Genomic DNA, 13,868 nt, shown 5'->3' with positions numbered 1-13,868 from the left:
CTGAGTTGCCTGATTATTGGACTACCAGAGGCTAGAGATCCAAATCAGCTAGCAATAAAATTTTAAACACAAATGATAAAGCAATTATTATTGTTGCCTTGAAATAATTTCTGACATATCATAGAATTTTCTTGATGTAATTTGTTAAGTGGGGGGTTTGCTTTTGCTTTCTTCTGAGGATGTGAGAGTGTAGCTTGCCCAAAGTCACCCAGTGGGAATTCAACTCCAGGTCTTCCAGTGTTCAAGTTAAACTTTTACATCACATTGGCCTCAGCTAAAATAGTAGTTGGTGCAAATGTCTGAAAGACATTAAAATCAATTCAATTAAAGTATTGTGTTTAAACATTAATTTAAAACAATTAGAAACACATAAATATGCATCAGTTAGTACATGATCCCTGAAGTTCTAATGGAAGGAGTGGTGCATTGTTAATATGATAGACTTATGTACATGATTCCCCAAAACAAAAGAGTACAAAATAATCTAAAGATTCTCAATATGATATCAATATTAGAGCAGAAGTAGGCAACATCATGTCTAAAACCACCACTAGGGACCTCTTCACACGGGGCTAAAATTAGCGTCATGTGCTGGTTTAGCCCAGGTCACCCACGGAACCCGCCAGTTCTCATCAAATGATGCTGGTGTGGCTTTGTGGATGAAGGAGGGCTGAGCCGGCACATGCCAGTCATGGAAGCCACGCGCTCCACGCTGCACCCCATCTGATCACCCTCAGCTGGAGCTGGGTTCCCCATGCTCCTCAACAAAGCAGAGCACTTCCGGTGGTCATGTGACAAGGTCATCGGTGATATTCAGAAATTTTTTACTGTTGCCATTTTTTTCAGGACATCAGCACTGAGGTAAGGAAACCCCATTTGAGATCAGTATGGCAGTCTAGATTACTGGGGATTAAAATATTGATCAATAACATTAAACCACGACACATTAGTTCTTTGGATTCAGAATTCATCTAAAACACTAAAGGCAGCACACTGAATGAGAAACAACAAATTCCAGAACATAATAGAAAGGTTTTGTTCTCAACATTTGTATCGATAATGTTTGCAAGGCTCAGAGATGAAAACAATTACAGTAGGACCTCTCTTTCCAGCTTTGGATAGGAAGCATTCTCACAGGCTTTGCCCACATCATAGAGGAAATCATCTGGATGCTTTTCATTATGTTGGCGGTGAAACACTGGAGTGCCAAACGTCCTTGTTATGTGAATAAGTCTGTCTTTAATAGAGAGCGAGGCATTAGAAAAATCCTCAAACAATCCCAATGGCTTTATATCTGGATAGGGCCCTATCCATGTGTGTAGAGTCTATTCCAACAGGGATGCCTTTCGGTAATTCACAACACAAACATAGCCAGAGAATGCAGAGTCTGTGATCCTTGTTGGCCTTACAACAATGAGCAGACAAAGGCACAAGCACAATGTGCTAATTGGGGGAAACAGCTTATGTATTCCTAGGTCAGGCTATCCACCAACTGCTAAAATATCTGGCAGAACAGCTTGACCATTGCTCGCTGGACATTATAAGGACTTCTGAGCACATGCCCTCTTCCAGTAGCTGTGAAAGGTTGTGGCTCTATATTTGTTGATCACATAAAATGAGTTATCCAACTTTGTATGGTCTTTATTCTTCAGTCTATATTGCTTCCCTTAAAGGATTGAATCTTTTATCATGTGATCAGGAAGAGAGAAAAGCAATGTGACCAGAATGTGCAATTTCTAGAGGCTTTTGGGAACCACAACCTATATCCTGCATAACCTTCTGCTAAAATGATGGTTTGCAGGGAAATTTGTAACATTTGAGAATTATTGGGTAACTAATTTGTGACCTGGGGTGACTCCTACCTTCTCAGTCTCAGAGGAAGACAATAGCAACCTATGCACATTTTGCCAAGAAAATCTATGATAGATTTGCCTTAGGGTTGCCATAGATTGGAAATAACTTGAAGGCATACAACAAAAAGGAAAACAACACCTGTTCAAAAACCCACATGTCAGCCTTCTAATAGGAAGTATTCCCCATAGCATATATTGTTAGAGTCTAAATACATTGATATATTTTGTGGCCCGTGTGTTTTACTGCTGTTCAAAAAGAAATGATTAAAAAAGGGAAATATTGTGATGTAGGTGGGGATAAAGAAACCAAACAGGCAGTGTTGGGCGAAACTTTTCAAAAAATGTAAACCTGCAGTAGATCAGATGTGATAGAAATGAAGTCTAATAATGAAAGGGATTTCACCCATTCTTCTGCTTTTTTAGTTTTATTCCTACCTATATTGTAGCCTACATACCTGAAGAAAGGGATTAAATTACTATTCTTAAGTCATTCTCAATAGAGCCTTACCATTCTGGAAAAAGGAGATACGAGCATACATTGGTTTATTTCCTATTTTAAGCCTGTTACAAACAGTATTGTTTGTTCAGTCTTCTTTCTATCTGCCAAAGACAGTGGGCTTTTGAAAACTAGAACAAGTAGTAACTATTTAATGACAGAACCTCTGGGACATCAAACTTCACTTATGAAATTGCAAAGAGATGTAGACTAAATAACATATGATTACTTTAAGTTGAATAACAAAACAATAGAGTGGCTAGAGTAGACCTGAATAAAGCCAACTTATATATGGTTGATCTTGATGTCAGGTTACACACCTTTGCCTTTTGGCCAGATAGTTGCAGCCAACACATTTGATGACAAAATATGGAGATATTCATGACCTCTTCCTCATAGTATATCCTGTGGCATTATGTTGAAGCTTTTGAAGAACCTTCTAACTGCAGTGATAAAGTTGGCAACACAAAGCTTGGAAAACTATTTAAAGAGAAATTAATATCCATTACTAAGCAAAGGTAGAATGATGTTCTGAGTTCCAAAATTCCAATTATGGATGGCTTAGAATACTTATTCATCTTAAAAGCAAATTTCAAAAAAAAGAAGAAGACGGGATTGCCTAGACTTTGTCTTGAAACAGTTGGTGATTTTTGGTTATCAGGCGAGCCTCTACATTTGCAGGCTGAGTTCTTTCCACCTTATATTCTGGGGGGGGGGGGGGATCCCCTTTCAACCAACACTGAAAAACCAAAAAGAAAAAAAAACAAGGCATCACTCATGTTAACCACAGAGCCTATCATTTATTTCTTTTGAATTGGGCTTTGAATGTTTGTCCCCCAGAAAAGTGATGTTTTTGTTTCACTTAAAAAAATATTTTGCCTTGGTGCAATTATATGGAAAATGCTAAATGTACATAGATGTTTTATTTGGCTAATGTAAAATTCTGGCAAAACATATTTAATTTGGTTGCACTTATGCTAAGGTTTGTATATGTACAGAATATGTAGAACAGATTTTAATAGGATAGTAACTCATCTCATGATCTGATAAAAATAACATTATACTATTTGGAAAAAAGATTGTGTTTTAATTTATTAATTGTTACCATTTTATGGATTCAATACTTACTGGATAAACTTTGATAATTCCAAAGGAAACTGGGAGTGACTAGGAGTGATGATGGTGGCTGAGTGTCAATGTGTACTAAAATGGCATGTACATTGTTAAAATAAGACCCCAGTTTCTGTCTGATATTGGAAGCTGATCAGGATTGGTCCTATTTAGTACTTGAATGGAGACTGCAAGTTAATACTGGGTCTTGTAGGATATATTTGGTAGAAAGGAACTGGCAGATTTACCTCTGAGTATTGTTTGACAAAGAAAATTCTTTGAAATTCATAGAGTGACAAGAGATTGGCAGGTGAGTTGAAAACACACATACAATGATACCACCCAATATCGTGTCACTGTATGCAATTATATCTATAGAACAGTTTCTTAACCTGTGGGTCTCCAGGTGTTTTGGTCTACAACTCCCAGAAATCCAGCCAGTTTACCAGCTGTTCAGATTTCTGGGAGTTGTAGGCCAAAACGACAAGGGACCCACAGGTTGAGAATCACTGCTATAGAGAGTCAATACTCTACAGTCCAGATCTATTAAATCAGTGGATTTTTTAAAAACTCCTCCTCCTCCTCCTCCTCCTCCTCCTCCTCCTCCTCCTCCTCCTCCTCCTCCTCCTCCTCTTCTTCGTCTTCGTCTTCGTCTTCTAGCTTCATAAGCAAGTGCTCCACTTCAAAAGACTCTCAAAACAATGGCCCATTATGCTTTTCTACAGTTAATCCACTAAAATAGAGGTCATCCAACACCTACCACATTACATCAAACATCCTTGATTATGGGACAGAAGAAGCATGAGATTAGTTACTGTTATTAATATTGTTTTACAGCTAATTGCACTAATTTTCTAATTATCGTTGGAAATTAAAAATGTGTACAATATCTCTGCCAGCAACTTTACTCTCTCAAAGTCTGTGGCCAGGGCATTTGCACCACCCTCAGTCAAAGAAATCAAATCCTCTTGGGATGTGAGAACTGGTGATCAAGTTGTTTCTAAGCAACACATTTTCTAGAGATGGATTTTCACTCTTAATCTTTGCAAGGACAGAGGCGATCAAAGAAGTCCTTTTAATGACCATTTCACTGGGCATTTACAGGAATATGGCTAGGAAAAAAATGTGAAACATCTTGAAAGAAAGTCTAACCGTTTTTATCCCTGCTTTGAAATGGAGTACATTTGTTACTTTTGCGCAGGCAGGGAATTAGACATTACTTATCTGTCATATATCCAAAGACTTCTGACCAAAGAAGGTCCTACACATCATACTGCAACAGCAAGATCTATTCAAAGGATAATTCCGTAAGCAGTGTAGATAATCTATGTGAAAGCATCGTTTCTTTAAATGAACCTGCAACGTGTAAAACAAATGTATGAATCCAAGAGTTCTTATATTTGGCCCAGATCGTATTCCCTCTGCAGCTGGCAGACATATGTTGTGCTCACTCACTCTGTTGGGAGCCCCAAACACCCACTGCAAGTAATAACATGTCAGCGAAATACAAGCTTCTTATGGCTGAAACCTTACCCTAGGGAGTAGTGATAATGGCACACATAAAAATAGCTCAACTGGACTACAAGTTCCTTCAAGACGTGCGTGTGAAGGAATTACTGGTCCCAGGATAGGAGCACAAGTTTTCATACCAAATCAGGTTCTCCCTGTGAAGGGCACTTTCTTTTGTGTGTGAAAGATCTCTTTAAGCAAGAACTCAAGGTGCTTTCAGGTGGAGAACCCCCTTTTCCTTTTCTTCCTAGCTGTCTTTTTTTCTGATAAGAAAAAGATTAAAGAAGCAGCAGAAACACAGAGAAGAATTCCTTATGGAAGACACCATTGTCTAAAGTCCTCTTATCAAACTGCAGAATAAAAAATTCTCATCTGGAAGTCCATTCCAAGTACTTTCAAACCAAAGTTTTGTTTTTGTTTTTTTTTTTGTTTTTTAAATGCATTCCTGCCACATTGACATTTTTAACTGGTGCAGCAGGATTTTCAAGAGATATCTTTTCCCTTTTGTAGCCCTTCTTTTTTTCTCTTAGAACAATAAATCTGTTAAGGAAGTGAGGGAGCTGATTAATGTGTCTTCACTAAAACACTATTCTATCTGTCTTTTCTAGTAATAGCATAACAAGAGATAAGGATTCGCTTTCCTTCATTGTCTTTTCACTACCTGCTTCTCACACTGAGCTGCAAGTTTGCTTGCAGATGGAAAATACAAGATATAGAAAACATCATTTTCCCTGGAGGTATGCTTCACAAGTTGGTTAAGAGTATGAACAGGCACATGTGAATTAATTTAGTGTATGTGTATATGTATATGTTTGCGTGTGTGTCAAGAAATATAGGAACAGTGTTTTAGTGGAGTTCAGCTGGCCCAGTAAGATACTATGGTCAATTGTATAAATGGGCTCTAAGAAATCCAGCAAAACCAATAGTGACACATTTACTTATTCAGTTCCCAATGTAGATTATCTACCAAGGTGACCCAAGCTGTCTCCACTTCATAGCTAAGCCTGAAACTAGAATGAAATGCATCTAGATGCTTCTAGAAATGCATCATCCAGGAACCCTTGGAGTGAAGAAACAACCACATGTTCTAGTACCTTGCCCAGATATGGAAAATTGAAGACCGGTTCCAGGAATCTTTAGAAATTGGATAAATGTGGATTCCAGTTGGCAGCTCTGAACTCATGTTCTATACATATCACAATAAATATCCCATGTGTTCAAAGAAAGCTGCCTTATTACACTGAATTCTACACTGGATTTAGCCTATCTGACTAAAATATTCATTCAGGAGGCTTTCTCAGCCCTGGGTTTGATCTGGGACTTTCTGCTTGCAACATTTATGTTAACTATGGATGTTTTTGAAGATATGTTTTAAACAGCTGCAGAACAGATGCTACTCAGCAGTAAAACTATTTCTATCCTTACATTGCCAGGTTGGAAAATTAAAGGCATTCAGAATGATGGCTGAGAAAAATTACCAACTAAGCATTATAAAGTATAAGAAACAGGAAGCCTGTACCTTGGCTAAATCATAAATCAGTGTCTTTACAAGGCTAGGGTAGCTGATGGCGGTAATTAATTTCCCCATGACTTTGATTTTAGTGCCCAAACTGAAGTTGAAATCTGAGAAATATTGTCCTCTAACTAGACATGTACATTGCTGAAAAGTGGGAAACACTAGGCATTCTGTATTAGGTTTATGAAACACTTGCCCTTTGGAGAAGTACTTTTGTATGACAAGCTATAGAGTCTACAAAATATATAGTACAAGAAAGAAGAGAATTGGGTTAGTAGAGGCAGCATCAGCTACCACTGTGAAACTGTTTCTAACCCATAAGTGAGTTAATAGTGAGTTATTTAACTGAGAAAGGAGAAAAAAGAAGCAATTGAAAAGGTCAAAGAAAGAGGGGTTAGGAGAGAATTACTATATGGTTGTAAAGGATGTCTCCAGACTTGACTGCAAGAGAAAGTGGGGAGATTTTCTGGTTTTCTTTAACAAAGTGCCCAAATTGAAGTTGAACTCCCTTGAAAGCTTTTTAAAAAAAAGAAACCCTGGTTCAGCTTCTTGGAATGAAAAGTTGCGCTGTTCTTCTAACGCCACCACTTTGCCTCCTGTGCAACTTGTGCATCCTCTCAATGTCACTATAACCTGGCAATCTTTCATCACATGACATTGAAACTCCTTAGCACAACAGCTTGCCTGGGTGTTTATGGTCTGTGAGGCTAGAAAAAGCGGACATCCTACTTGAGTTGCTAGGAAAACTAGGTAGAGATGCCATAAAGTAAGCTAAACTTTTAATAATATTTGACAACACATACAAAGTTATTTCTGTGTCAGGGACTTCTCTTGTCAGACAGATTCACCCAACACCAGTATTTTATGTGGAGAATCCATAACATGTGATGGAACAAGATATGCCATTAAACACATAAGGATACTGGTGAGGTAGGGAATCTGGATTGGCCACGTCTTCCTGGTGGACGTCCAAGGGGTGTGTCAGAATATGTGTCCACATAAAGTGTGGAGTGGCTTTAAGCTGCTAGAAGACCTCCCAGGTTTCAATCATCACACTCAAGCATTTATCCACTTTAATCCACTTTCAGTGCTGTGACTGCCTCGTGCAGAATTCTGGGACTTGTAGTTTAGGGAGGGGCCTTTAAACTAGTCATCCAGAGAAGCCTTGGGCTGCCCTAAACTGTAAACTCCAGAATTCTGCAGGAGGCAGTTACAGCATTGAAAGTGGATTGAAGTGGAAAGATGCTCAAGTGTGATGAGGTCCGATTCAATTCCCTGCTCAACCATAGGAACCCACTAGATGACCTTAGGCACACACACACTTAGTCACACAAACCTTGTGATAGGTTTGTGTTAGGGTTGCCATAAGCCAGAAGGTAAACAACAACAAAACTTACAAGACCCTTCTCTAGTTATAGAATCCAGGTTCCTCAAGTGTGATGAGGTCATAGGTTTCATAGCAAATGAACCAGTGCTTTGTATGCTCCCTCAGATAGAACTTACCCAATGTTCCATATGATTTCACCTTATTTAAAAAAAAATTGAAAGAACGAAACCTGCTTAGACAAGCTAAAGAGAAACAGAAGATCTTTTTAAGAAGAATGCAAATGGTACACAATTCATGCTATGCTTCATTACATGCTGCTATTTGCAGTGTTTTGCTATTATTTGAATACTAAATAATATTCATTGGTTTGCTATTTTTTAACATGACAGCATATCATTCAAATGCATACATCACACTTTAAGCCTCAGCTTCATAGAGCCAGTACAGGAATAATAATATATTTTCACTTCATACAGCACATTAATACAATAAAATAAAAATGTTCTTCCATCAGTTGCATTATACTTTATGAACAATTGTCTGTATTAGATCTTGTCCAGTTATCATATTCCATGGTAATATCAGTTGGGTGATAATCCTTCTCTTTGTGAATGCTCATCTCAATAGATTTCAGTGCAGAGCTAAACAAGCTGTGCCCTTCAGATGTGCAAGTATGGTTAGTAATTAGAGGACAAAGCACTTGGAGGTGATGGTGAGGGGGCTTGCGTGTTCCAATGAACCTGAGGGCACAACCACAGGAGTCACACACTCGCAGGAGTGGCCACAGGAGAGGATCCAGACCAGGAACAATCCGAAGACCCAAAGACCTCAATGGCGGAGCAGGCGGAAGATAACATGGTACATGTTACAATGGCTGTGAAGAAGGAAGAAGGCTGCAACAGACTGAGAAGCCACTCTCGTTGTGTTAACCACACCACTGCTGGAACCTCAATCTGTGAAGACTGTGTGTTGACCAACTGTGCACCGACCTCCACACATTAAAAAAAAAATCATGCACAGGCGTCTTCCAAGAAATGGAGGACCATCATCCTCGAACTACGAGGGATTGCCTAAGAAGAACTTCTGTTATAAGGAATGCCTTGGCAGTATTTGTGTATGCTGATTGGCAAACTTAAAAGTAAATAATCTGTTTTCATAAAAGCTATCCTAAGGTTTAGCATCTCCATAGCATCTGGATATGGTCTACAGGACATATATTTCTCATGTTATATATGACAAATATATGTCATATATGTCATAACTGCTGTTCCAAAGATTTATTGATTACATCAGATAAAGCAACCATCTCCTTTGTTCTTTAACATCATTAGAGTATTCACCATCAATTTGTATTTCTGGGCATGGAGTACCAGGGTCGATCTGGCATGTTGATTACAGAAAGAACCGATGTACAAATGCAACTAGAACCAAGCCCTAGTGGTCATTTAGAAATACATATACCGGTACATTAAGAGAAGTTTTTTTCACTCTCATGAAAAGTAATTTGAACATTTTGCCATACAGTTAATGTAATTTTTACTTTGCAATTTTAGTTATTTTAATACATATAAACAACTACTATCGGTTAAGGAAGTTTTTTTTAAAAAAAAACTTCATTTTTTTCATTTAATTATTTGTTTCTGTCAGCTTTCCATTGTTCTTTCTTATACAAAACCTTTCAAGTCAGCATTCAACACTATCAACATTATCTACACTGACTGCTTGAATTGAGACCAGTCTGGAGCAACAATCATCCAGGGCTGGCTCCAGAGGCAGGCACCTATTTTGTACCCAACCCATGGTGGTGACAGGGTCTACACAGTCCAGCTGGGCCAAAATGGTTTCAGCACCTTATATTCCTTGCTGCTGTTTCTGGAGGATGGCATAGCTCTGGAAGGTGTCCAGTGCTGATATCATCAAAGGTGTCTTAGGTAATCAGAGAAAAGGAGGTGGCAACGAATGCCCAATCTATCCTCTGATGAGGACAGGAAAATGGAGATGTGGTGGCAACCCATGTGGACATTGCGCTGTTCTATATCAGACCAATTTATGCTGGCAATGCTCTGTTGAAAGTACAGGGGTACAACTCCAGAGCATTTCCCAACTTTGTTTAGCACAGGGCTAAATCAGTTTAATCAATTTAAACATGTAGATATCCAGGAGTGACTTCTGGGTCACTGTGGAGTTTTTGGCAGTGTAGGCAATCCCTAAGTAACAACAGAACACATAAAGTATGTAGGTTCTTTTTGGCTTTTGCCTCAAATAGTCTAATGCAACTCTTGATAATTTTTCTTCTTTAATTGTTCTATACTACAGATGGACATCCATTTTGAAGTCACTGGGGTTTCCTAGATTTCAGTCTTGTTTTTGTGATTAAAAAAAACTGTTGCTAAAAAGGCTACAATTTGCTAGCCCTATCCTTAAGTTTTCAATTCATGGCTGCCCTCAATGGGATATGACCCAGGTTTAGAAAACACATCATGGACTCCACCGCCTAGCTTCATCCAAAACAGGTCTTCACCATAATCTTCTTTTTGAAAGAGCAGCTCAATTTGAGACCACTTGTATTTCTAATAATTCAAGCATTGTACTGAATATGCTGCCCTTGCTGTGGTCAAGTAGACTCTGTTCAATGATCTCGCTGTTCTCTTTATATCATGCAGAATACATGGATATTAATTTTTTTGTGCAAAGTTTCAGAAGGAATATGTGGAAGAAGAAGGAAGCAGAAAAGAGGACCATGAAAAATGTTCCTATTGTATAAGACCATTTATTTGAACTCTAGTGTTTTCAGTTGTGTATCTCAACAAGGTCTTCTATTTATTATTTATTTTCTCTCAGTATGACAGCTGGAAATTAGATCTCCATAATTACTCTATTAGGAACACAAGCTGCAGTGGATGTGTATTTAGTACATACTATAATTTTAGGCAGAAACTTGGCACAGAAGCAAAGTCATGGTATCAAATGATACGGATCCCAGACTTGTCTCAGATACATGCTCTGGGGTATCTTCTTGGAGATGGTTTATGTGGCAGTGCTGCTGAGTTTGAGATAACTCATCCATCAGACAAGTGTTACTTACCTATACTGTGTTCCTTGCAAGGTGCTCATCTTCTATTCTAACTGAATTGCACATTATTCTATTTGAAGAATAATTTGATCAGTAGTTTTTATGATAGTTTCAGTGCCTATAATGCAGCAAAGAAACTCACCCAGCTACATGAGAACCATATTTGCCAGACTGCTAGAAAAATCCTATCTCAGCAGAATATCAGTTTCTTTGATATTGAGCTGATGCAGGGATAGGCACTCTTCTTATCAGTTCCCAATAAAATCTTTGACAGTAATCTAAGACCCGATATGCCTGAGGTGAAAATGTGAGAGCAAGCAACACCATGGCTTATATAAACTTTCTGTATTAACCTCCTTCCCCATTCTGATTCCCCTATCCTTCACCCTTGTCAAAACAGATGCTACACATTTGCATGCAAATTTATGGATTAAATGGAAACTGAAAGTTTCACTTATTCAAGAATGTATTCACTCTAGAACTACTTGTGAGGCTCAGTTCCCCCCCCCCCCCCCGTGAAATGGCAAATACTGCCTCCTAATAAAAGGACATGTTAAACATAAGTTATATGATCAATCCCAAGGAAATCATATCACTGTACATACATTAGAACTGCTTTTCTGAAAATGGAAATTCACTCTCCTGGGATTAAAGTTTGGCAAATTAAAAACCTACAACTACAGCGCTTACCACACCGAACAATAGTGTAAAACTGCCTTATAGAGTACATTTGTTGACTGAACTGGAGATGTTTGTGACTAATGAGAAAAATATTTGAATAACCAATCTTATGGAATTATAATATTCTTAAAATATTATAACTAAATAAAATATTAAAAACAGGAAACAATCTAGGAAGGGGTATTTGTGTATTGCAATTATTTTACATTTGTTTGAAGTTATTCATATTGGTCTTTGTTGTGGAAGTTGTTGAAGAAATGTGCATGCTTAATCTCACATCTCTTCTGAGTCATTCATTGAACAACATCAATTAGGCACAGATATCTATGTCAACGTTCAAGAAAATGGTGTAAAGTAGATATAAACTATCAAAACGATTTTTAAATTTCCACTCTCATGTTAAAGTAAGTTCTAGCTGTCCATGTAATGCTATTTCTGAAGAAATAATAATGTTAATTTTACCATTCAAACATAAGCATACATGGATGTCAAAAGGCAAAATTGTCCATAATCTCTAGTATAAGCACAACAGGTAATCCTGGGTGTGCTACATGTGCTGCATGTGTATATTATATAGATGAATGAGTACCTGGTTGGGCTTGTAAGAGAGAGGTTCTCTAACACAGCCAAGAAATATACATGTCTATATCTTCTTTATGATAATATATTATACTTATGTTTGAATGGTGAAATTGACATTATTATTTCTTCAGAGACAGCATTACATAGACAGCTAGAACTTGAGAGTGGAAATTTTAAAATCATTTTGATAATTCATTCATTGAAAAAATCAAAAGTGCAATTGTCGAACTTTTAACAAAATTATTCAATTAAATACAGTGGAACCTCAAATTAAGAGTGCTCCAACTTTGAGTCCAGGTTGTGATTTGACACACAAGCAGCGTTTTGAGTTAAATGCTGGTGCCAGAGGACAGGGCTTTAGGGCTTCAGGAGACCAGCCTCCATGCTTTTGAGGAACTTTGGGTTAGTTGATTTTGTGTGGTTTTTATTCCTGATACGTTTGGCTTCATGAAGAGAAAGAGAGAGCAAGCAAGAGAGGGAGGCAGGAATGAGTTACCTATGAAGAAAATTATGTTTCTTCCTCTTCATTTTGAGCTTTGTGCTTCCTTGCCACAACTTTGTGCTTCTAGCATTTTAAAGTTGATCTTTCTTTTTATTATTACATGTGAATGTGTATTTATACATTATTTGTTATTTAGAAAGTACATTTTCTTATTTTAAAACACATAACAAAATTGTGTGTGTGTGTGTGGCCATAATGGATTAATAATATACTTGTACATTTGTATAGAATCGCTATCCATTTCTGTTTGTGTCATTAGTAAGGCCCCCATTTTCGTTTTCTAGCTCTTTCTGAAAATGGGCGCCTTTCCGAATTGGCGTTTTCATTCCACATCTGAAAATACAAAACTTTCTGGTCCATTGGCAGAAATGGGTGGCCTTCCTCAGGCTCCCATTCCTCTCAGTTTTAGGGCTAGAGGAGTGAAAATCACCACACATGGAGGGTCCATCAACCACTCTTAGCCCACTACTCAGACTACTCACTGGAGCAACTTACAGGGAGCAGTCAACCCCCCTGTTTGAGGAGCTCCACTGGCTGTCGTTCATTTTCTGGGCCCAATTCAAGGTTCAGGTGATCATTTACAAAGCCCTAAACATTTCTGGACCTGCCTACCTTCATGACCGTATCTCCTCCTATAAGCGTGCACGATCTCTGTTCATCAGAGGAGGCTCTCCTCTCGCTTCCACCCCCTGTCACAAGTGTGACTGGTGGGGATGACGGAGAGGTCCTTCTCTGTGGTGGCCCCCCGACTCTGGAACTCGCTCCCCAGGGAGATTAGGTAAGCCCCCACCCTGATAGCATTTAGGAAGAACCTAAATACTTGGCTCTTCCAACAGGCTTTTGGAGAATGAACTCCCTATCCCCATGATAGACCTTATATTTGCGGCCATTTCCTCATTTACTGCACTTTATCTTGCCCTATCAGTTTGTTTACAGGGTCCGCTCCTCCCAAGTTGCTTTCTCATTGACGGTTGTATTCAATCAACTACTTGTGTTATAATATTCACTCGTTGCACTTTGCCCAGTTCGTTTTTTACCTCTTTACTTGGGTGCCAAATCCATGTTTTATTATGTTTTAATATGATTATTATTTTATTCTTTTGTTATGCTTTTTTATATTTAGAGCATTGAATTTTAATAGCTATGTCTGTATTTTTTGATGTTTTTATTTGGTTTGCTGTTTTTATCCGGGCTTGGCCTCATGTAAGCCTCCCCGAGT

This window comes from Anolis carolinensis, chromosome 2, assembly GCF_035594765.1.
Source record: "Anolis carolinensis isolate JA03-04 chromosome 2, rAnoCar3.1.pri, whole genome shotgun sequence".
NCBI lineage: Eukaryota > Metazoa > Chordata > Lepidosauria > Squamata > Dactyloidae > Anolis > Anolis carolinensis.
This window is presented reverse-complemented; position numbering follows the sequence as displayed.